The sequence below is a fragment of the Malaclemys terrapin genome, chromosome 4 (assembly GCF_027887155.1).
Source record: "Malaclemys terrapin pileata isolate rMalTer1 chromosome 4, rMalTer1.hap1, whole genome shotgun sequence".
Lineage (NCBI taxonomy): Eukaryota > Metazoa > Chordata > Testudines > Emydidae > Malaclemys > Malaclemys terrapin.
In genome coordinates, this window is record NC_071508.1 from 19530539 (window position 1) to 19556158 (window position 25620).

The 25620-nt window shown below is 50.5% G+C and overlaps 1 protein-coding gene across 2 annotated transcripts in view; it reads left to right on the forward strand.

The window, feature by feature from the left end:
• The window catches only part of GRM4 (glutamate metabotropic receptor 4), a 217030-nt gene that overhangs the window by 109144 nt on the left and 82266 nt on the right, over window positions 1–25620 (forward strand). The window lies entirely within an intron of this gene.

Consider the following 25620-nt stretch of genomic DNA (forward strand, 5'->3'; position numbering starts at 1 on the left):
TGTCAGGATCCACATCCCCAGCTTCTGCCGGATTCACGAGCGGGTGCATTAGTGCCAGGCTCCTAGAGTTCATCTTCTCCAGCTCCTAAACACAAGCGGGATCCTTGGAGCGCTAGTGTTGGCATTTGGACACCCATGTGAATTTTAGCCCTTCTGAGTGTACAGCCCCCATTGATCTCAGGACTCTCACTCCCTCCTATTGAAAATTCCATGCTCTATAGGTTCTTATGCTGTGCTTGTCACCATAGTATCTGAGCTCGATCCAGTCGTGCACTAAGCCAGGCAAATGTAAGGTCTATGGAAGCCAGTGGAGGGTGGGTCTCATTGTTGTGGAGGAGACACTGCAGCAGTGTTCTGTACTACCTGGAGTTTCCTAAGCCCCGAAGGCTCCGTGCCCAGGTATATTGCATTGCTTGCAGTTCTTAGCTGGCGCCATCCACATCCCAGGGCACCAGTACCTGGATTTGCACAGAGCACAAGAGCTGTGAAATTAAAAATCATTGTATTTGAGTTGGATTGTTTCTGAGATCATAATTTTATTGCAGTTTTTTAAAGAGTGTATTGCTCTACCCCGCCTGGCTATGCCATTCATTTTCTCCAGGCTCGAGGCCTGGGGCAGGCTGGGAATAGTAGTAGTTATTTGTATAACAGTAGCAGTTCTGGTCCAAGACTGGGGCTCCTCTTTCCTGAACCATGTGCTGGGTAGTCACATGAGAGGACTCCATGCTTGTGAAACCAAATTCTCTTTTTATTAAGAGAGCTATTTACAGTGTGCATTCCAGCCATGTGCACGCAGACTGACTTCCTCGTACTTCCGTCAAACTCTTCCTTCCTGCAACCTGTGTTCCTCCGTCCAAGTTCTATGTGGGTGGCTACTGACCAGGGCTCAGTTGTGCTAGGTGCTGTGCAAACACAACAAAAAGATGGGCTTTTCCCCAAAGAGCTGACAATCTAATCTAATATGCCTAACCTGTTTTGAACGAATGGATATTTTGATCAAAAGCAGCCTGGAGCAAGCAGGTGTGGTTCCCATGGAAGCCTCAGCTAGCACCAGCGGCTTCTCTGTCTACACAGTCTGCGCCTTTTCCTCCGGCTCCAGTTCAGTGGAGATATTCCATAAATAATGGTGTAAACTGGCCAGAAAGTGGGAGTTAATGGGTATAGGTGGCTAATGAGTGTAGCTATCCTGACTCCAAGCGATTGCGGTTTACAGGCCAAAGGGCGGAGTGTGACAGGAGCAATGACTAACGGGGATGCCAGCTAAAGCAAAACCTCACATATAGCCACCGCTGGAGCCTAATCGGGACCCTGGTGTTAATAGGCACAACTGCCTTTGACTTCAATTGGAGTGGCTGCTGCCTATATGGGCTGAATTGGATGTCTGACTCGGCGCCAGCTGTGCCGATTTTGCATGACCGCCTGCACCACTGGTGCCAGCTGCACTGCCTTTGCCACTTGCACCTATTTTCTGCCCAACTGATGCCCAAGGGTTCAATTTCTGCAGCTGATGCTATATACAAACAATACCAGTCACCTAGAGCCGCTTGCATGCAACAGCTGCAAGAATCTGTGACGTGCTACTTGCATCTCTGCCGAATATGGCTCCTCGTACTGAAGCTCTTTCTCATCTAGCTCTTGGCGCAGGTGAGCTCTCAGAGGGACAGATGCCCACCTGGGTCTGTGTGTGTGGACAGGCGTGGGGATCTGGCTTCCTTTTCACCCGATGGCAGTTTGCTTTTATACCAGAGGGTAAAGGGGGGAGGGAAATAACTTTATTAGCTGATGTCCACTTGTTAAGCAAGTCATTTCATGAGCTAGATAAAGGGCTTGCCTGCGGCCGGGCGGCTGGGAGACATGCTTGGCCTCCTCTGGTAATTACATTTCCAACATTTCATTTTGCTTGTCAGTTTCCACTTCTTGGGATGTGAGCTCCTGAATATTTCATCCACCGCCAGCACCAGCAACTTCTCTCTCTACAAAGCCTGCACCTTTTCCTCCAGCTCCAGGGCAATTTGGATCCCTCTAGCCAGTCCCCCGCCCTCCTTCCAGAGGCATGCAGACAAGAGAGGGGTCAGAACCTGAACCCCACATTCAAATGCCTCCAAACTTGGGGAAATTGTGGCCCTGGAGCCGAACTTCATGGTTGGCCCACTGTGAGCTCAGCGTTGACCCCCAGTGGGGTCCTGAGCCTTGCTCTTGTGGTGAATGCTCCAAAACTGCTCAGGAAGCAAAATACTGCTATAGGGGGGCTTAGTGATAGCATACCAGCTCAGGGAGCTAGAGGTCCCAGGTTCAAATCCCCTCTGGGTTCTAGCCTCAGGCATGAGCCTAGATCCCAGAACCCCCCCAGACATTGGGAAAGCCTGGATCTAAACTTGGGGTCTCAGTCCTGTCTCCAGCATGACTAGCTTTGAGTGCTTCACTGAACAAAATCTCTCACCCTTTGACGTTCTCCTCTTAGTAGTAGTGTCTACTCCTCTCCCTGGAATTGTGGGAGTGGGGGATGAGGACACAGTCCTTGAGAGGGAAAAGTTTTCTGGGAATCGTCACCTCCTGGAGAGTGAGATGTGGCAACTTAGCAACCCAGCAGGGCAGTTTAGAGGTGGGACTAGAAAGCTGGACCCTGGAGTTGGGAGTTTTGAAGTTCGAGCTGAAAGGTCTCGTGCTGGTTCCACTGAGGGAATCTCTCTCACCCCTGAACCACGACCTTGTGCGTCCCACCTCTATGGCAGGAAGAGCAGTAGGATGCTCTGTATAGAAAGCAGTTTAGCTCCTGCATTTGTGAACTGGGGGAGAAGGAGCACTCAGCCCCCAGTCACTATTATTCATGTTCTTCAACAGCTTCTACATGGATTGGTGTCGTAACAGGCCAGTTCCAGCCTGGCTGTGTGCACTTCTGTGTAGGGAAGCCTGTGTGGAATACCCTTCAAATCCCTGAGGAAGCTGGAGGAGTGTTGCTGCCAGTTCAAATCCAGCCCAGGGCTAAAATGTTCAGAGGTGACTAATGATTTTTGATGCCCAGTTGGAGATGCCTCGAAGGGCCCTGATTTCCAGAGGGGCTGGTGAAAATCAGGCCCCTTTGAGATGTGCCAATCTGTGTGCCTAGATCACTGTGGAATTTTTGGCCCTCTATGGAGTGGGCTCTATTAATTGAGCTTTCTGGGCCTGTTCTGTCCTGAACAGGGGTTGGCCACCACTTCAGTTAGCCACGGTGCCAGCAGAGAAGCCCAAGTTTGGCTGGCCAGGGGGCCTGAGCTCCCCTCTCACCCTAGCTGGGGATCGCTCCAGGGCAGAGTGCTCTGTGGCTGGGCATGCTCCGGGGTAACCAGAGCACCGTCAGGGCTGCCAGCCTGGCACCTCTCCCCAACAAGACGTTGACCCCCTTTCCCAGCCCCCTGCAAATCCCCGAAGCAGCGAAGGGAGAGGAAGAGCTAGGGAAGGTCTTTGCCTTGTGAAGAAAGGAGGATTTGAATCCCACTTGCCTGTTTGGTTTTTCAGTAAGGGGAAGAGAGAGAAAAGGAGGGGTATGAAATGGGTCCCTCCTCCTCCTTTATTTCTCTCTCTCGAAAGAAGTGTTTTGACTAAATGGGTTTTGTGCTAAGTTATTAGGAACATCGCTCAGCAAATTCCCCTTCCTGGTGTGGCGCCGAGAGGCCATGAATAATGCAGGTGTTAGAAACCTCGGCTGCTCTAGGTAAACGGGCTTGCAAAGATGAAATATTCCGCGCTTTTGTTCTGCTTTGAGGATGGCCCCACCTGCCCAACTACCTGCCCTTCCCTGCCGCTGACCCCACCAGCTCCATCCATCCGTCCCTCCCTCGGCACTGTCACCTTGGTATCTCCTGCCCTTGCCTCTGCATGACTCCCCCACTCTGCTATTCTCGCTGTGCACCCTGCCTGCCCCAGTTCTACCTCCATAGCCTCTGACCGTGTCTGCGCAACACCCCCATGGCCTGAACCCGTAACCTTCTCCTCTGCTCCTTCCATGACACCCCCATCTGCCACTTCACCCACCTGTGCACCCCCCATCTCCAGTCCTGTCTGCACAGCATGCTCCCCCCACCCATGCTGCCCCACTTGTCCACTCCCCCCTCGGCTCTGTCTGTGCCACACTCCCTACCAGTGTTCCCCAGCCCATCTGGGCACGGACGCTGGGAGCACTTAGCTGCAGGTGCCTGGGTGTCTGGCAGCAGCTTGCTGTGTATGTGATGGGGGGAGGGAGGAGCAGGTTAAGACACCCAGTGCACTTTGGGACACAGGTGGAGTTGGTCACTGCTGGATACCAGCTCTCTAGACCAGCTTCCCTTCCTGAGACCTTCCCCTTTCCTCAAAGCAGCAGTCCTGCTCCCTCCCGAATAGGGAGGCTGCATGATTTATCCATTTATTTTGATTCCTTTTTCTTGCAAGTGTGGAGGCGTGGCATACTGATTCCCACGGACAGCTGGAGAGAGTGTAATTTCCATTGAGAAAACGTGACCATTCTTCACCCTATGAAATCCTACGGGGCGGTAATGTTTGATGTTAGCGCTACCTTTTTCCACCGTGGCATTTATCAAAGTGACGTGAGTGACTTCCATTCTGGGGCTGCTCCCTTGATCTTTGCACTGACAGCTCCCTTCCCTGTGCACCCCAGTGCTTGCTGGCCAATGGAAATCCAGAGTACAGAGCCACAGTATCCAGTGTGTATACTGATTTCCCCTGCTGCAGGCTTTGCCCTTTCAACAAGCTTCCCCCATGCTGTTAGCTGTGTGGAATTGGAGTCCCTGAATCAGCAGAATCCAGTAGGCAGTGCCCTCATTCCACAGCTGATGTTTGGGTTAGGAAGAACTTTCCCTAAGGGTGGGTTAGTTTTTTGACTAACCTGGTCCGAATTTGGCGTTTACGATGCGTCTCCGTCTTTATAGCGACTATGGCTGGAAGTGACCGTTGTGATCATCTACTCTGACCTCCTGCCTAACATGGGCCATAGGACTTCCCATAATTAATTCCTGTTTGCTGTAGCTCAGAGCTCCATTTGGAGAGAGGGAGGGAGGTGTCCGTCCGTCCACATGGCTCAGACCAGAAGGAAATGTTTGCCCAATTCCCTGTGAAGTAAAGCTGCTGAGTTCTGTGCTGTTCTGACAACAGTCTGGATATTTTTACACCTCAGAAGTTTTGGGCTTGTGGTTCAGATCCATTTTAATTTGCTAGCCCTTAACAATGGATGGTCTTGGGGATAAGCTTCTAGGCTGGGACTTACAGGAAGCCAGTGGCAGAGCCTGACCTTGGGTGAGTCACTTACTCTCTCTGCCTTAGTTCCCCATCTGTATAATGAGGTAATAGCCCTGCCCTGCCTCACAGGGGTATGTGATGACTTTGAAGTGCTCAAATACACTGAGGATGGGGCTGGATGAGGACCTAGATAGGTACTCAAGATGCTCACCTCGTCTACCTACGCAATTTATCCAGGGTAGCCAAGAACAGGAGCAGAACGTGAGTTACTCTGAAGCCGGTACTTCTGTAAACCAGTGCCAGCAAGAGAAAGAGAAAAGCTTCTGCAATCGAGAGAATGTTCCCGCAGCTGCTGATCGAGTGGTCCTTGAGAGAGGGATAGGGGAAAAATTCCCCCGCTGCCTTTACCGCTTACCCACCCAAAAAAGCTGCTCTCAGTTGAAAGAGCCCTTTTTATTCTGTGAAACTTTCCCGGTGTCTTTAGAAGATCAGCTGCATCTATTCTGGAGAGGAATGACTCACTCTGGAACAATACGAGCCGGAAGCCTCGGCACTCCCGCATTGAGAGTTTTGGGGGCAGCTGGTGGGCACAAATGATCTTGGATAAAATTACAGACTGGCTAGAGCTGCAAAGCTGGAGTGTGGAGTTGGGCTGGTCTGAAGGTCAGGATGAAGTGGGGGTTGATGTTCAGAACTCGTGTGTTTGTGTGTGTTTGTCTGTGTGTGTCTCTTTATAAAGAGAGACACTGTTTTCAGAACCTGGCGTCTGATTTGCAGACTCCAAAATTTGGAGCTGGAGTTGGAATGCTCCATATTTCGGGGAAGGGATAGGCAGTGGTGAGGGGTGCTGGGGTGCAGAACTTGGGGGAGGAGGGATGGGTTATGAAACAGGCATCCTTTTCTAAATCTGGGGCCTGATTTTTGCATGCTCCAAAATGTGATGTCGGGAGGGGTGTTGGTTTGGACCATTACAAAGATAGGCTCCATTTGCCAAATTTGGGTCAGGTGGGTGAGATTTCAAACACACCCCAATATTGGGAGGGTGGGGACTTACATCTGGGGGTTTGGTTTGGGCTCATTTCTAAATGAAACAAGAACGGACTCAAACTCCAAACCTGAACGAAACCCAGCCCTTGCTGAGGGCCCAATAACACATGACGACTCCCTCTGCCTGGCCGTATCCCCCAACTTAAGCTTCCCTCTTGTTTTTCATCTTTGCCGCATGCCTTGGTGCTTCCTGGATCCAGACAGAGCCAGACACATAGAAATGCCCCCAGAAAGGCAGTCCCTGTGATAGATCCAGCTGGAATGATTGGGGATCTTGTTGTCAGCCTGCTTCAGTGTGATTTCTATGCCCCTGTTTTGCAGACTCAAAAGATTTAGATAAAGCCCAGGTTCAAGACCACCTTCAAGATCTGGGAATACAAATCCAGGTGCTGCAAATGGCCCCTGACCTTCCAGCGAACTGAGTCAAAGCCGCACCTGCATGCCCCCCCAATTCCGCATATGAATGTCATGTCTTGGGCTTCTTTCTGATTCTGAGCCTTGCCCATCTCAGCATGACCACTATGCCCCGACTTTCCCCCAAGCAGGTGCAGCCTGGCTGCCCAGCCCTGTTTGTTGAGCATATCTAGGGTGTGAAGTGCTACTTCATGAAATCCCTGCTCTGCAGCTAAGGGGGAGACTCAGAGATTTCTCTAATACTAATTCTCTGTTCCACCAGTGAGCTGGTCAATAGCTTCTAGGCCTTCTGGAACATTTCCTGGCTCTGGGAAGCTAGAAGGAAATGTGTCCCTTTAACCCTTTCAGATCACAATGCCAGACCCACTAGTTAGTCACTAGTTTTTGCACAGACAGCATTGCCTTGCCTGGATGTTCTGTGGTGCTCGGACGTCGGGCGCTGTATATGTGGCATGTGCCCACCGATTGCATGCACTGGAATCAGCAATGCTCTCCCCACACAATCCCTGCCAATGGTTGGTTAGACAGGCTGTGTGTTTATTTCACCGCAGCTGGGAGGCTGAAGGGGACTTTAGGGACTCTAAGGCAGCTGTTTTGTAAGTGGAGTGTAAACTGGTGGGTAGATGTGCCACGCTCAAGTATAGGTACATGGCACTTGCCTCGGGGCGGATTTATTAAGCGTCAGAAGAGAAAAAGGCTCAAAAAATAAGAAAAGGCCTCTAGGAACAGACCTTCCCTGCTTTCTGCAGCTACAAAGTGGGAGGCCTGTCCTTCCCTTTTGGGTAGCTCTTCCTGGCTACTGGGGAGAGCCTGACCCCCAGCTTAAGAGGCAAGAGGCCTTCGATGGGGCTTCTTGTAGGGCACATGACTAGAGGCAAGCTTGTGACCTGCAGCCACGGCTCCCAGTTTGAAAGGGTCGTGATAGCCACTCTGGGATGCATGAGCCCCAAGGCCTTGCACCCTGCACAGGGAGGCTAAAGGGAGCTGCCTTCATATGGCAAAGGTCAGTGGGATCATTTGCAGCAGAGGCCAGCTAACATGAGCAAAAATGTCCTACCCCTCCATCCTGCTGAATGTCATGACGGGACGCTAGTCCCTGGAATATCCGCTCTCCTCCTCCAAATGGGGTTCTGGGCTCTAAGTCCATCCACAATGTGCCCGGAATCTCTTTCTTTATAGCCCTCTGGGCCCAGCGCTGTTCTTGCATGCCTGGGTTCCTTTGCCCCCTGCTCCCAGGGCAGACTCCAATGGTGGGTTTGACTTGTGGATCTTTTAATGCAAACTTCTCCTCCTCCCAGTAACTGGGCAGGTTCTGCGCTCCCCTCCCACCAGCCCAAGGAGTGAAAGGAGTAGAAATGGGGCCCCTCCAGTGCCACCCAAGATTTCAAGGCTGTCACTAGACTGTAACAACAAGGGACGGAACGGATTAGATTGGCAGTGACCAGGGTGGGATGGGGGGGTTGCCTTTCTCTGCAGTATGGGGCATGGGTCAATTGCTAGAATTGCTGGGCATATCTCATTGAACCACTTCCCTGCACCTCACTCGCTCCTGTTCTCTGCCTGTGGCATGTAATAGTTTAGCTCCTGAGGGCTGTAACGCTTTGGTCTAATTCCAGTTGCTGTATTTTAGTGGATGCTGTTCGTGGCCTGTGAGATGCAGGAGGTCAGGCGAGATGATCTGGTGGCCCCTTCTGGTCTTAAACTCTGACTCTAGGAGGGTGTGAGCTCACGCTTTGAAAACGCAATCCCCCGATGCATATGCCAAAGGAGAATCTTTGCTGGGTGTTAGCACTGCAGGGCCTATGGGATGCAGTTGAGCAGATCCAGTTCCTCCCAGCAGAGGGCAGTGGCACACACATTCCAGCTAGTTTATTGCACGGTAATGAAACTGGGAGGAGGGAGTGGGTGGCGCTTGGCCCTGGTGGAGAAGAATTTCAGTCCTTTCCCTGGTAACAGCAGCATCTCTATCAGGAAGAGTCTTGCAGCGGCAGATGGATGCCTGACAGCAGGAGTCAGTTTCCCACTCTTGGCCCCATTACAGCCTCTGTGTTAATTTTGAGAATCGGGAGCTGATCCAGCAGCAGCAGCTATATTTAGAAGGTGCTGTAGCCTCCTTCTCTTCCTGATGCCCTGCAGCGGTTCAGCTTTAGGGCAGTTGCTGCTTTTCTCAAGTTCCCAGGAGGGGAGGGGGAATCCAAATGGGCAGATCATCCGAGTGGAAAATTGTGGCTGGTTTTATTTGATGACCTCCTGCCTCAAACAGCAGTGCTGAGATGTGGGAGCGAGCAGACCCCTTCTCTCCACCTGCTTCCCGCCCGGCTGGAGGAAGTGTGTTGTTTCTCTTAAAATGCAGGGCCTGTGTCTCCATTATTGTGCTCCAGCACTTGGGGCAAGGGCAGAGGGGAACGGCTTGATGCCACCTTTGTCCTGCTCATATTTTAGGGTGGTGCAGGGGCCTGCTCATCTCCCAGGATAAGTTAGAGCAGCTTCAGGGCTGCTTCACCTCTTGCGGCCCTATATGGGCAGCAGAAAACAGCCATCATGCGCTACACTCTGGCTATGCCTCTTTGCTGGTGAGGCTGGGAGCAGAGCCACCCATTAGAGCCCTTATCCCAAACAGGGAAGCCCCCAGTGCAGGGATTCTTCTCGGGGGCCATCACCACTCTTTGTGCTCTCACAGCACAGCAGTGTAAAAGGGCCTTAGCATGACTGTGGATCAAGCCCGTAGTTTTGGTGGCAGGGAGTCCCGAGTGTCTGCATGGGAGTGGGCCAGATCCTGCCCTGTCCACCCCTGACAACACTCCTCCTCTGGGGGAGCTGGTATAAAGTAGTGTGGAGCTGGCTTTGTGCCAGCTGGGATTCTCCCCGTGCTAGTATAGCTGTCCATTGCTAACCGTGTTGAGGGGGAAAATGCTTAAGGAGCAGAACTGAATGTCGGGAGACCTGAGTTCGAATCCAACCAGTGCTGTGGATGAGTCATTTCATTTCTCTCTGCCTCAGGTTCCACACCTAACTTACATGTGGGGTTGTGAAGTTGAATTACTTAAGGCTCTGTTTTCATTACAGACTCATGGTGGAGTGTGTGTGTGTGTGTGTATGCTTATGGCAAATGGCATCCAAAAAGCAGATATACATTACGTGCTTCTGAATAACCATCTTTGTTTCAAAGTCCAGAGGGGATGGCCTTGGGCTACAGTCATACCCAGCGATAACATGCTGAAGAGAGCTAGTAACCACTAATCAGCACCTTCCCACACTAGGAAGCTCCCTGGGGATTGTTGTGATGTGAGGACTCCCAGCCCTCCTTACGGAAGAAGTGTTTTGTTAAAGAAAACAGCTGTAATTGCCGAGCCAGAAACAGGCTTGCATGTAGCTCGAGTGCCAGCTTTGTCTTGTGTTTACCAGGGGCCCCTCAGTGCCTGGAACTCTTTGCAGCACACAGGGACATCTGGTGGCCGAATGATATAATGGCAAATAAACATAGTACAGGGATGGTGTCTACGAGCAAGTTTTCTGGGCAACTCTGGAAATGAGTGGGGAAAACAGGAGAGAACCTGCTGATTGCAGTGGCTGCTCTGAGACACACCTACATTGGTTCCGTCTACACGGGCAATAGATGGGGGGCTGCCTCTGCCATCCTTTCAGCTGGACACTGGCTGCTCTCCTTGCTTTTCTGTTCTGAGTGAGCTCTGCTGCAGACAATGGATGTGGTGCTGACTTTAGTAATCTAGAGGATGCCAACAGAGATGCTTTCCAAATAGTCTCTGAAAACAACCGACCTTGCTTGTCGCCCTCCTATATTCCGCCTCCCCCCACTGTCACTTTACAATTTGTGGCCAAATGCCACATGTGGTCACGTTTCGTGGTCTAAGGCACCGCTCCTGCATGCTGGCTGTTGTGCAGTGGGGAGGCGCACCACTGACCCCTGGGAGTTGGGCAGCTTGAAGGGGCATGTGTCTCGCTGTAATTCTTCATGCAGATTCAGGATTGGGTTTGCTAGAGCAGGAGGGCTGCAAAGCTTCATGGAGGCGATCATGAGGAGAAAAGAGAGAGATGAGCTCCCTTCTCTGTTCTCACTTGCCCTTTGCCTCATGTGCTGCTCTAACTTATGGCTCCCTCTGGGCTGGACCAGAGCATGGATTGATACACCTTCTGTCCCTGCTCTGCCCCCCTTGGCCAAGTCCTGGTATGGTCCTACCCCAGGGGCTGTGGGGAGAAGTAGGGTAGGGCCAGATATGTGACCCCACCCCGTTCCTGCACTGGGGGAATTCCCCAGGCATTCTCTCTGGCCCCTTTGTGCCACAGGGGCTGTGTAAAGGAGTTATTGCAGGGACCAGAGTCTGCCTCCATGTAATTATAGGTATGGGTGGAGACAGATTCTGGCCCTTAGAGTAGCCTCTTTACACTGCTCCCCTGGAAAGGGGAGCCTGGGGAAAGGGGAGCCTGGGAAAAGGGATCCATTCTTGCCCCTTATTTATAGGGGGTGTGCTGGTTGAAGGGCTGGGTGGGCACAGTGCCCTCTACTGTTCTAACCTGTGCCAGGTGTATAGAATGAATGGCAATGCTGCGGGCAGAGGATCAAGTCTCTTCCAAATGGGTCGTCCAGCCCCACTCCATTTACCCATCGCTTTCTAGTTGGTTCCTTCACTATTGAAACAAACCTCCCCAGGATCAGGGTTTGCATGAGCATCCCAAAGACTGGGATGTGATCTTTCGCCCCTTGGGTGTTTCCCAGCTGTACAGCATTGCAAATTCCCATCCAGTTTGCTGACCGCTCTCATCCCTAGGTCACCGGGGGCGTTACAGCTGTCTGAGCCTCTCCTTCCGATTTGAAATGGCTACAGGAGTGAAACTCGCTGGCTGGAGGTCAGACAAGATGATCTAATGGTCCCTTCTGGCCATAAAAATCTGTGAATCCCTGGATTATTTTTCTATTTGTTCACATTTCTCCAAGACTGAGAAGCTTGCATTTGATTTCTGGTTGTGTCCTGCCAATACAGCTAACTCCCTAGGTCCCTTTGCTCATCTGTCCTCACCGGGCCTTGCAACACCTCAGTTTAATCTCATCTGCAAACTTGATTAGCCCGCTGTTTGCCTCTTTTTCCAGGTCATTAATAAAGAAGTTAAATAAAACCAGCCATAGCACCTGTCTCTTGCATCTGCCCCATGGGGCATCTCTCTCAGCTCGCCACAGTGCTGCCTAGCATTAAAGTGTTTACATTCCTTCTGCTAATTTCCAGCCTGTGCAATGGTACTTATACCCCAGTCAATTTCAAATTAAATTTCCAAGTAAAATTATGTGAAGATCTATAATTAAACTTTATTAAAAATCTGGATACATTATGTCTTTTACCCATTAAGGCGTAGATCCTGCAGCCACTTAGCATGTGCGTATCTTCCCTCATGTGGATAGTGCCTTATGGAGGCAGACTGATAAGATAGGGACAGTTGAGCTTAGAGGAGACATGATGAAGGCATACTAAATAACCAGTGGGAGAAATGTTAAATCAGGAACTTATATTCATCCTTTTTCATGATAAAACAAGGGGACATGTACAGCGTTGCCAGCTCTTGTATTTGTATTGCAAGCTTTGCAATATCTGGTGTTTTTGTTAAAACACCATCTCCTGGAGTCATGCAATTATGAGAGAATCTCAGCTGTCATGTTAATAATAATAATAATAATTAATAATTAATAAAAACAGTTTCTAGCTCTTGTAGTTGCAGAGAAAAACTTTAAAATGTTGTCTCAAAACCCAGCTGACCAAACAAACAGAAGCCCACATTTGTTATTTTAAGAGCCTATGATTTTTAAACCAGTCTCATGATTTTGGGGGGCCTGACTCATGATTTTGGCATGCTGAGGGTTGGCGATGCTGCCTTCAGTGAAACTGAAATGAAGCTCATTTTAAGGGGAGCAAAGGTAATCTTTCCCACAATGCAAAGTTGGCCCGTGGAATTTCTTGCCGCAAGGCATCATATGGGCCAAGAACTTAACAAATTTTTTTTTTAAAGGATGGGACGTTTATATGCATAACAAGGACATCCTGAGTCACCATAGTAAATAAATGAAGAGCTCCGGAAGGGCTATAAACCCTACTGTTTCAGGGCACAAACAAACCCCTAATTAATAGGGGACAGGAAGAATTTTTTTCCGTGGGGGCAGGTTATCCCATAGCTGTCCATGCAGGGTTTCTTACAGCTTCCTGCAAAGCAACTGGTAATGGCCACTGTTAGGGCCGCTGGTCTGACCCAACCCGGCAATCGCTATGAATTCAATGGGGCTTCTCTATTGAGTAAAGTTACTCAAATGCTTAAATGCTTGGAGGATCAGGCCCTAATTCTGTTGTTCAGCCTGTGTTGTGAAAGCTTATCGACTCTCTGGTATGAGCTGCTTTCTACAAGCCCTTCCTGTATTTTTCATTGAATACCGTCTCCTCTTTATCCTGATCAGTTACTTTCTCTCTGAATATTTAACAGCTCCCTTTTGCTAAGGGTTGGCATTAGATTAACCAGGCAGTAACCACCAGGCTCAGGCCTTCTCCTGTTTATTAAAGATTGGTACTACTCTAGCTTTCCCACCCTCTCCTCTGCTGCCTCCCTCTGCGATGCAGCCAATGGCACAGTAGCTAATTTTCCTAAGGCCTTGCAAGGTGCATCACCCAGAGCTGCTGCTGTGTAGATATTCAGTTTCCCCTGTATTCCCTCACCTGTTTCTTATCAACTGCCCCATTGACAAGGTCTTTCTTACCCCCTAATTGTCCATATCCCGTTGGGTTGTGTTAGCCTGATTTTAATTGAGCTCCTCAGCCGTTCAACCATTTCAGAATCACTATTGATTTCGTCTCCCTTCTTATTTACTAATGGGTCTATGGCCGCCGAAATATTTGAAGAAACACTTCACCCCCACAGGTAACCTGGCCTCGCACAGCCTCTCTTGGGGCCCTTCTCTCTCTGGCAAGCCTGACTTGGTGACAGCCTTGTTTGGGTCTTTGCTCCCTGTAAAACCACAATGCTGTCACATGGTCCTGCTGACAAGTCTCTCGGGCCACGCTGTCTACGAAACGCTTGACAACAGTGAGGCAGCTGGTCTGCTCTCATTGCTGTTTATTCAGGCTCCTCGCCTGTGGCCTTGTTACTCCTAAATTCTTGCTTCCTCTGCTGATGTCTTCTCCTTTCACGTGAACCTGCCTAGGTGTGTAAGCTGTCTCCTGTAGCTCTCAGCTTTGGGCTCCCTCGGGCAGCGCCCCTCGGCTTGCTCTCTTCTCACCATGGCTCGCTGGGATTGCCGGGCCTTGGCTGTTGTCCTTGGCTGAGCAACCCCTGTCGGTATCCTTCATGGTCCAGACTGGACTTGGCTGGAGCTGATATAAAGGGGATTCTTTACTGAGGCTGCTGGACACAGACAGACCCCGTGGTTCTCTCTAGCTCCCAGTTTGTGCTGCCTATGTCACTGCACAGGGTCCCCCTGTGTCTAGCCTGGGCTGGGGAGGCATTATTATTTATTGTTTAGTTGTGTTGTGGTAACACCCAGGAACCCCAGCATGGACCAGCACGCCACGGTGCTAGGTGCTGTACAAACACAGAAGGATATATCTTCAATGCAGAGTCAACCTAGGCCCTTTACCTAGCTTTTATCCTTAATCCCCCTACTGTCCACACACAAAGCTCCCTGGCTGGGGTGTGGAGGTGTTTTAAGCCTGGGCTATCTGAGCCAGCTGGGGAGGCAGGTGAGAGCCTGGGTTGCACTTTAAATGATGCTGGAACCTGCCCACTTTGCAGTGAGGATGCAGGGAAATCACTCCAGGGCTGAAAGTCCTCCAGGGCCTTCCCACAATTCCCCTGCAGGTCAGACAATTGGTACAATTGACTGGGAAGGAATCCTAGAGCATCTCAGCATAGAGAACCATGGGACATGCCCCCAGATACACATGGAGGAATGCTGCACCAGTGAGGACAGAATAACACGGGTAGGGCTTGGCAGTGTGGACGCTCGTACTAGGGCTAGGCTCACCTGGCTGTTCAGAGCCCAGTGCCAATGACCCAGGCTAACTGTGCAGTGAAGTCAGACCCAGAAAGACAGTCCCTGCCCCAGAGTGCTTCCAATCATGTAAAGAAGGCATGGGATGGATCACTGATTCTGTTAGACCACTCGCCACCACCCCTGCACAGGGCTTCCAAATACACACCCGTCATTAAACAGCTCGGCCAGCTCCAAAATCCCTCCCCTCCCCTCCCCCGCTTTAATTGGCTCTGCTTGAAACTGCCCTCCCCCTCAAGGCCGCCGGCATCGTTGGCCTGATTCCCTTTGGTCACTGCTGCGTTGTTTTCAGCGCTCAGCCATGTTAGTCACTCTGCTCCTTTCACCCACTCAACCACACCCACCTCTCACGCTGTGTCTGTCTCAGGTGGCTTTCTCTCCCTCTGCTCTCAAGGCCTCAGTAAACCATTCGGTCCCTCCCCACGCGGCTTGCTATGCCAGTCATGGCAGCTCCCGTTCCCACTCCACCCCTTCAGCAGGCTTGACTTGCAAGTGATAACAGTTTCCTCCCCTCCCAACCCCCCGATTCACCCTGTTTGTGCAGTTGCCGTCCGCCACATTGCAGTTCTCTGATGTAACGTGGGACATATGGCGGCTGGCCACTCTTTTCCAAAGGAGCTTCCCCTCAGACCATCAGGGCTCACTCGGCTAATGCTCACTCTCGCTCTCCTCGCAGCGCTCGGGTGACGACTGACAGTGGATGGGTGAAACTGACTCACACAGGGTGTTTGGAGCAGGTAAAGATCATGTCTGATCTGATGCAAAGGCTGTTATTTTGGACACTTGCCTTGCCTGCCCTTGGGAGCCTGCACTACAGAATCGAGAGCAAAACACATGCTGCGTTCTCTAGTCTTGTTGTTTTTTTTTTTAAACCCGCCAGTTTAATTACATTTTTTCTTTCCTAGTTTAGTAGCAGTGGGACTTGAACCCATAGAGGGAGGAGTGTAATGGGAGGGGGAAATCCCACCCTGTTCCTTGGATCTCTGCCAACCGCCGCTGTAAACAGTGTGATCAGGGCAGCACTAGCCATGGTGGAATCAGAGTTTGAGCTGGTTAGTGTGTGTGACAGCTGGGGACGACAGCAAGGAGTTAGAAGTCAATGGAGTAACATGCCGATGAAGATTAGAAGAAGTCCCTTAGGTTGCCGTTGCTGTGCAGAAGGAGAGAGAGGCTGGTCTCTTGCCAGGCTCCGACCCATACGGCTTGTGGGATGGAGCTGATGCTGCTTGTGTGGGGTTAGCATACACTGCCCTGGCCTATATCCTCATCCAGCAGGTGCTCAGGTTTTTGCATTGGGTGATCAGATATAAGGTGACAGCGTTTCCCCACCAACGTGCCCTGATACGTGGACTCAGCCTCTCAACCCCTTGTGGTGACGGAGGTAGGGTGATGCTCAAGCCCTGGATGTGGGGGTGGGGCAGGTTCTCATCACTCAGAATGCAGCTCAACACCACAACCACAGCCCCGCCCAGACCCAATGAAGGTGGGAGACCTAAAATGTCTGGGCTACCTATGGACACTCTCTGCATTGGGGGAAGGGTATGGGTCTCCAGGGGCATCCCGTGGCAACCTGCATTTCAGAGCCCTGGACTTGCCTCTCTGCCCCGATGTGCAGGTTGCGTTGTGTGTATATGGCAGCACTTGTGTGGGTAGACAAGTGACTTTGGGAACGCAGACTTGTGAACGTGTGAATGTGTGTGTGGGAGCGTGTAAATACAAATGTGTGTACATCCAAGTGTGAGTGTGTATGTTGGCGTAAGTGTGTAAATACAAATGTGTGTACATCCAAGTTGATTGTGTATGTTGGCGTAAGTGTGTAAATACAAATGTGTGTACATCCAAGTGTGATTGCATGCGTGCGCCAGGACTTTATGAAAGACTCTTATGTTTGCAAACTGCTCCCTATGTTGGATTTTCTCTCTTGATTGCCATGGAAACCGTAATTAAGCTGTGGCGGCTCCTTAAAGAGCTGGTGTCTTTGAGGCCTAAGCAGGTGTTAGCCCCAGCCTGTCCCAGGGACTCAGCAGCCATGCCTGGTGGGCTAGCCAGTCCCTGATAACTCATCATGGGGCGGATCATCCAGTATCTGTTGACACTGCCGGGTGCTGTATCTCTGGTTTTGCTGGTCTGCCTGCCTGTCCTGGAGTCTGTTTATCCAACTTCCTCCTCTCCATCCATCTGCCTCCCCGTATCGGAAACAAACATAAAATTGGCCCAGTTTCCTCCCATAAAAATAGCCTGTACTTGGCAATATTTGAAGAGTATCAACTCTGCTGATTAGACAGGAAGGAGAGGCTTGTGGTTCAGACGCTGGCCTTAGGGTTACTGCAGCAGGAGGTATAATTTCCAGCTCTCGCAGACATACTCGTACTAGCGTTGATTGACCCAGCGTGCTAGAAATAGGAGAGTACCTGCTGTGGCACAGGGGGTGGCTTGGGCTAGCTGCCCAAATACAATCCCGACAGAGATCCTTGCTTTGTACATGGCTGCTGTTATTTGTAACACGCTCGCTCATTTAAAGCTAGCGTGTGTACGCCTATCTGAGTTGGAAATGACTCCTGTGTCTCCAGTGTAGACGTACTGTACCCTTAGAGTCTAGAGACCTGGCTTCAGCTCCTGGCTCTGCCAGCAACGCCCTATGGGACCTTGGACAAGTCACTTAATTTCTCTGGGCCTCAGTACACCCATTTGTAAAAGGAAGCTAATAATACACTTTGTCTTGTCCCGCTAGATTGTAAGCACTTAGGGGCAGGAACTGTCTTTCGCTATGTGTTTGTACCGTGCCGAGCACAATGTGGCCCTGATGTCTACTGGTGCTTCTAGGTGCTATGAAGGCTAATTTATATTAGGTCTTTTGGGCTGTGATTCTGGTCCAGTTGAATGCATCTCTCCTGTATTCCACAGGTGTCTAATATGCTGGATGGGCTATATGGGGAAGGGGGATACAGAGACAGCTCGCATCATCTGGGGATCTGTGTGTCTGCTGGTAAAACCCTTTGTAGATTTGTCCCTGCAAACGTGTTCCCTTTCTGAGCATGCAAATCCCGTTATTTGTGAATGGAGATAATATAGCCCGCCTCTTTCCATCACCCTCCCACAGCTGCAAGTGGAATCCTCCTGTTTCTGCCCAAGTGCTGGCTGTGGGGTGCAATCTCTGTTGGAATTTGGGGCTGGGAAGGGCGTACGATTTGCCGGTCGGGCAGAGTCAGTGTCCTGTGAAAAGCCACGTGTGGGGTGGTTTGGGTTTTTTTTTGGTCTGTTCTCATGGCAGTGTAAATCCAGAATAACCCAGTTGAAAACCATGGAATTACAGCAGTAAAACACCGGTATAAACTGTGATTATTTATTATGTGTATTGCAGCAGCTGCTACTGGCCCCAGTCCTGGAGCTGGAGCCCATTGTGCTAGGGGCTGTACAAACAGAGACCCAAAGAGATGGTCCTTGTTCCAAAGAGTTTACAATCCAAGTAAATGAGATCAGACTTCAGCGGGGGGATGGGGTGTGTGTGTGTGTGGTGGTGTCAGGTTTGAATTCCATGCCAAAAATTCCCCTCCGATATCTTTCTTGAAGGGGTGTATGTGTGTGTGTACATGGAATGCTATTTCACCAACTTGCTTTCCAAAAATATTCGGGAGGACAGCATGTGCAATACATGTGCCTTTTTCTTTTTTCTTTTTTTCTTTTTTTTGGCATGGGCATGTGCAGATGTGTCTGTGGATGGCTGCGTCTATGTGAGTGTGGTTGTGTTGGTCAGGAGCTTTTCATATTCAGCAAATTCCACAGTTTCCCAGTAGAATATTTGCAAAGATCTATTTTTTGTCACTGTTCAACCAGAGTTTTGAGTGGGTTTGTACACCTGCATGTGTGTGTGCACGCACACAATGGTATGTTAGCTGTTGTATACCTGTGTGCGTGTGCAAGTATGTGTGTTTGCATGCAACAGGGCTGGCCACCTGCTGCACACCCCCTCATGGCCAGGGGTGGCTCTGTGGCATCCTGCCTCAATTTCCCTTTTCTCTCAGGGCTCCCCAGTAGGGGAGTTGCTGGAGGATCCCAGGCTGGGTTTGGAGTGGATGACTCACTGCTGTCTGTAGCATCTGCTGGCCTGTGATCCTGTAGCAAACAGGAATTCCCATTAGGAGAGGAAAGCCAGATGAAGCTCTGCATACACTGGAGTGTCCCTAGCTTGTTTGCTCCCTAGCTTTGTGTAGGCAGCTGACAGGAGGAGAGAATCATAGATACTGTGTAGTTGAAAGCTTCCCTGCCTGGCAGCCTGAATCAAACTGAACGTAAGAGGATGTGGCATGACTTGCCATGCGCTGTGTGTTGTTAAAAGGGGTGCTCAGAAGTTCCAGGCTTAGAGCCTGGTGACAGACAGCAGGTGTTGGGACTCGAACGGCTCCTAAACCAACCTCCTGCTCTCTGACCTCTGCTGGCTGGGGCTGAGTGAGCCAGGCTAGAGAAGATACAAGGAGCTGAGTCGCATCCCTGAGCTCCAGCTGGGGATCATTCCCATGAGCTGGAAAATATCTCAGACCTCTGAATGGCAGGGAGTGTCTCTGAATGTGAACCTTACAAACCTTTTGAGGGGTCACCCGGGACTAGCAGTCACTCACCTTGTTGCCACGCAGCGATTAGCTTTCTGAGGGAGCAGCAGCCAAGCTAACACGTTCAGACCTTCCTAGGCCTGATTGTCAGCGAAGCTCTTCCTGCAAGACACCTAGGCAGCTTTCTGGATTCTGGGCGCTGGTGGTAACCTGGGGTGGCATCGGAATTTCTCAGACCATGCCCGCCACAGGCCATGAGGTGATGGGGCAAAGCCCAGTCCAACATCTACTGCAGCGGTTCTCAAACTTCATTGCACCGCAATCCCCTTCTGGCAACAAAAATTACTACAGGACCCCAGGAAGGAGGACCGAAGCCTGAGCCCACCCAAGCTCTGCCATCCCAGGGGGGCAAAGGACTAAGGTCAAGGGCTTCCGCCCATAACCTTAGTCCCACCACCCTGGGCTGAAGCTTTGGCCCTGAGCCCCAGAAAATCTAAGCCAGCCCTGGCAACCCCCTTAAAATGGGGTCGCAACCTACTTTGGGATCCCGACCCACAGTTTGAGAATGGCTGATCTACTGGATTCCCAAGGGAGAGGGAGATGGCTTTATATTAGGTAGCACCATGCCCTTGAGCTGAGTAATGGAAGGAATGGAATGAAGGCGGGATTTGTCCTTCTCTGCTGCCTCCATGAGACTGACGCTAGCAGCCAAGTCCTCTCCTGGCCCTTGGATCCGTGTCTCTTTTCCAGGGGGGAGTGAGAACACAGGGATGACAGAAGCAGCGGGTGCATTCCTGCCACTCATGCTGCCAGGCACAGTCAACGTGGTCCCTGGCAAAGCTGGGCGGGAAATTGTTTTCACATCCCACAAAACCATTTTGGGATTTCAAATTTAATAAATAGAATCCTGAGTCAGGAAGAAAAGTCAAAATCTGGAAAATTTCCGCAAACCGAAAATGGTGAAACACAAACATTGGGTTTGGGTCAATTAGAAATGTTTCATTTAGATAATTCTGGAACATTTTGTATCACTGTCAAATTGTTGTAAACTTTTTTTTAATATAAATTAACTTAAATTTTGAACTGGAAACCCAAACATTTATGTTTGAACCCCTTTTGACAATTCCAAAACACGTTTTTCCCCTAGTCCGTCTGAACTGATCCTTTCTCACAAAAAGTTCTGGGTTTGATGAATTGGCATTTTTTGACAGAAAACCATTCTGTGGAAAGATGCCTGACCAGTTCTGGTCCCTGGAAGCAACCTGCTATGAAGGGAAGGGAGAAATCTCTGTGGAGTAGTGAGTTATGGAAAAGTGCAGAGATCAATAATTAATTATCACTCCTTGTTGGGGAGCCTTCTGGTTACCATGGCTCTGTGGCCAATAACACGTGCAGGGGGTCAGGATCTAACAGTTACCTAGGGGCCTCTGAGGCATTTCTGGTTGAGTCAGGCTACCCATTCCTGCCTACGCTGGGGACTCACTGACACAACCAGATCTCATCCCACTACACATGTCAGTGCCACCTGCTCTAATGGGGCTTATTTCTCTCCCATCAGTGCGCACACATGCACAGATCATGCTGTGCACTAGGGGACAGACTGAGACAAATACAGAGACCCAGCTGCGGACACACACACACACACACACACACACACACACACACACACACACACACACACACACAAAGAGACCAACTTGTGCACAGTGAGGTCACATACTCAGACAGGTGCACACAGGGGCCTGTTGTCAGTCTGTCTTTCATAGGCACAACTCAGCCTTGTCTCAGTCACATTGTGTGTGTGTGTGTGTGTGTGTGTGACACACACACACACACACACACACACACACACTCTGTCTCTCTGTCATGCACTTTCCAAGGCTCAGGGTGTGACCCGGTGGAGATGAGGCTGCATGATCTTTATGGAGCCGTTCCTCCAGCTGCTGCTTCCACACTGACATCTGTCACCCTCCCGTCTCCAGCATGCTCACCCTTTGGGGTACTACTTACAGGCTGGACCCCAGGGGCGTTTGCAGTGCTGCACACAGTGTGAAGACCTAGGGTGGATCTTGTGCTGTGCTAGGAAGAGCCAAGATGTGGTTTCAGTAGCAGGACGTGGTGCTTAGAAACCCAAGGGAGAGGCACCTTAGGAATACCTGAGCTAGCTCCGTGGCATAAGGTGGGGGCAGCCATGAATCCACCACAGGAAAGATAGCTGCATTCAGTGCCTATGGGGTGTTGCCTGTTGGACCTTATGAAAGGCCTGTGCATGGCTTTGTGCTCATGGTTATTCATGAGCTGCTCTCCATTAACCTTTCACCTCCAGGGGCTCCTCTTGTCAGGGAGATGCCATTTCTCTCCTTTGCTCTGGCAATTACAGCCAGCAAGCAAATGAACACATTGCAAAGGGCTTTGTCTCTGAATAGGGGGATGCTTAGCCAGGGGTGGGGTGAGAAGGGAGTGGGGGAAAGAGATACAGAGAGAGACACACACACACCAAGAGGCAGAATTAAGGAGCAGTGAGGTGACCCCATCTCCATGGGCTAGCCAAGGGGTGTGATACAGCACCCATAGGAGGCAATGGAAAGGCTCCCAATGGCAGATCATTGGATCTGGATCAGCCCAAGGTGGCACCAGATGGAGAAAAGGGAGGGAGGAGAGGGAAGAGCTGGTGAAGAGGAGTGGAGGAGTCTCCTACCACTCCTGTACAGCGCCTAGCACAACAGGGCATGTTACAGGTGATGGCATGTTGGATCCATGTGACGATATTGACTGGTCTGATTGTTCTCCTTGTGCTGTCCATGAGGTCAGAGCCACTTCTGTCCCCAGGGGGGAAAACTCCATCTGGTAAGTTTAATAAAACAGCTCTGGAGTCATCTGCCTTTCCTCCCTGTGTCCCCTGCCTTCCCTTGCTCTGTCTTTGGAGGGATCTCCAATCCAATGCAAGGCCTGGGCTTATTCCTGCCTTTGCCCATGGTTCAGTATGGGACCATGGGGCTGTTCACATCTCCTTCCTGTGACTCCGTTTCCCCATCAGTAAAATGGAGATCATAAGCCTTGCCTACCTTGTGGGAGTGGGGTTAATGTGGAATCTGCCCCTCTGCAGAGGACCAGCACAAGGTGTCAGCACTGCTTAAAGGCCACTTAAACCCTCCAATGGGACCAAAGTGGTGCACAAGCCAGCTGCACTGGCGTGAATGTCACCCGACTGTAAAGCGCTTTGGGATTCTCGGATGAAAGGTGCTATAGGAGTGTATAGTGATGTAGGAGGTAGTGTGCCTAGTTGACAGAGCACTGGACTGGGTTTCAGGAGACCTGGGTTCCATTCCTGGCTTGGCCTGATGGGCAACTTTGGGCGAGTCACTTCCCTGCTCCGTGCCTCAGTTTCCCCATCTGTAAAACAGGGATCATGATACTGGCCTCCTTTGGAATGAGCTATGAGATTTACTGATGAAAAGTGCTAGATAAGAGCTGAGTTTTATTATTCTCTCTGATACTGATGGAATAGCCATGGTCCCTAAGACCCCCACCCACCCTGGTCCCTACTTGGAGCTCCTAGGCTCTAAAAATAACACTTATAACCCAATCTCCTGCTTAAGGCTGCAGGTTTGAGCCAAGGGGCAAGCTGCTCCGCTGGTGCTCATCCGTGGAGCTGCGTTGACTTCCGCCTGCCGAGGATCTGACCCTGGGAGCTCCCCAGCCAGCTGGATGAATGCTCCGGTTTAAGAATTCCTTTGCATCCCAGTGCCTTCTGCTGTTCCTTTGCTGTCATTCCCCAGCTGCACGGCTGCCAGATTCTCATCTGGAGGAGGGGGTTGCCCTCTCTGGATAGCAGGAGTTCTGGGAAATCTCTCTGCAATGGCAGTTGTGTGCTAATTACTCTGACCTTTGCTTAAGCGGGGATCCTTTAGCGGCAGGCAGGCATCAGCCGTGTCATTTACTATGCAAATTGAGACCATCAATTATATCTGGAAGGTCCTGGAATGTTTAATTTTCTCTCCCATCTCTTTTCCATTCTTTTTTTTTTTTTTTTTACTGGTGCCTGCCAAAAAGTTGCAGCGAGGAGCCGTTGGCTTTTGGCGGGGCCAGGGCTGGCAGGCGTTCAGGGTTAAAGCCCAGCAGACAGAAGCGTGGTTACTCATCCAATTTTCTTCTCATTCTCTCTCTCTTTTTTTAAAGTTTTAATTAGCTGCTATTTCAAATGCTCAGCAGTTGGCTTGGTGAGTAGGTTACAGAGCTCCCATCTCTGTGATCAAGAGGTCACTCTCGTCCAGGGAGGAGTGGAAGAACTGCTATCGCAGAGGTCCGAGAACCATCTGGTCCTGTCACCTGCCTATTACAGCGAATGTGGCCAGATGCTTCAAGGGAATACGTGAAACCCTTGCAAGGTGTGAAATGCACCCCTGGATGGAGGCGCCAGCCTGAGGCCTTGCACCATTTAAACTCCTAGGACTTGGTACATGAGCCTCATGCTGGGGTGAATTTCACCCAGTGTTCCTAAGGGCTTGCTATTCTGTGCCCACAATCAGGGCCATCTTTTTCAAAGCAGCCCATGAGCGGAGCCCTGCTGGAAATCTGCCACCACTTATTTTGGTGCATTGAACGGGTGCTGAGCTCTTTCATGGAATTTCTTCCTGACCCAAACAGGGGCCTGGAGCATGAGGATGGAAAGCCATTATTAGCCTATCTGACATAACTGCAGATTATAAACCAAGCCCATCTCTCATGAAATTCAACGGGGTGGCACCTCAGATTAATTTGGCCCTGTTATTTAGCTTGTAAGCTTTTCCTTCTGTACTTGTACAGCACCTAGCACAGTGGGGTCCTGATCGATGACTGGGGAAGCTAGGTGCTACCGTAATACAAATAGATCATAATTGTACGTACATTATATGTATTTCTAATGGCCCCATTGCCATAGTATTCCAGAGCCATTCTGTAACTAGAACAGTACATCTGTGGTCCATTGCTAACCAGAATAGGGACTAAACTGGTGATGCCTATTTCTGGAAGGGCAGGGAGCTCGAACCCTAAGGGGCCAAGCCTCGGGCAATCCAGAAGGCGATAAGCCAGCATTTACACACACAGTTGCAAGAAGCCGGGCCGGGACTCAAAAAGGAGAATCCGAAATGATGAGCTCAGCTGAAAGCTGTTTGAAAACAGGAATGAAGAGTGGCAAAGCGAGGAGGGTGATCTGAGATTATGGAAAGAGTGAATGCAAAGGAAGGCTTGGAGGAGACGCCAGAGACAGGGGAACCGCCGAAGAATTGAGATTAGGAGGGGAGAGCGTGGTTATGGCTTGAAATGACAGATAATAAAAGGAGTAGGTGGATGGTAGAGATTAGTTCTCGAGACGGCTGATCAGAGGGAGCAACACGACAAAGGGATGATGATACAAATCAAAGTGATGTGTGAAAAAACAATCTGCGGCAGTGGAAATAATGGGAAGATTTTTGTCTCTTCCCGGGCATGCACCATAGGCAGCAAGAACGCACTGAGCAAATATATTCGGAGCACTAGGGGCCTACTCCAAAGCCCATTGGTGTCAACGGGTGTCAGCCCTTGGTGCAGAAGGAGGGGAGAGAAGGAGAAAAAGAGCCCCGCAGCAGTCACTGGTACTTCTGGCTGAGTAAGGGCTCAAACGCTCACAATGGCACTGTGATTGTTGTTGTTCATCCCAGTAACATCCAGAGGCCCCATGTGAGATCATGGCCTGGTTGTGCAAGGTGCTGTGTGCACACACCCACAGAGTAAAGGATGATCCCTGCCCCAGTGAGCTTACGGTCTATAGACCAAACAGACACCGAGAAGGAGACGAGATCTGAGCTCAGTTCTTGGTGCTGCCACTTCATTTCTCCACGTCATAAGAACGGCCATACTGGGTCAGACCAAAGGTCCATCCAGCCCAGTATCCTGTCTACCGAGAGTGGCCAATCCAGGTGTCCCAGAGGGAGTGAACCTAACAGGTAATGATCAAGTGATCTCTCTCCTGCTATCCATCTCCACCCTCTGACAAACAGAGTCTAGGGACACCATTCCTTACCCATCGTGGCTAATAGCCATTAACGTCTTCAGTTCCCAGTCCACAACACGGGCGTGGCCGTACTGCCCTTCTCCCATTGCCATCTGCCTGGTCTACTTAGGCGGTGAGCTTTTTGGGGCAGTGTTGGAAATAATTATCCTAAGGAGTTTATGAAGCTTTACCGTGACTCAGTTTCCACACATGCATTCCTTTATTAGTCTCAAAGGCCACTTGGTGCTGGTTACATCCAAAATATCAATACAAGCATATACAGCCTTCTATTCTATTCTATGCCCGAGCATAGAATAGAACTTATACTCCTATAAGTGTTGGCCAAC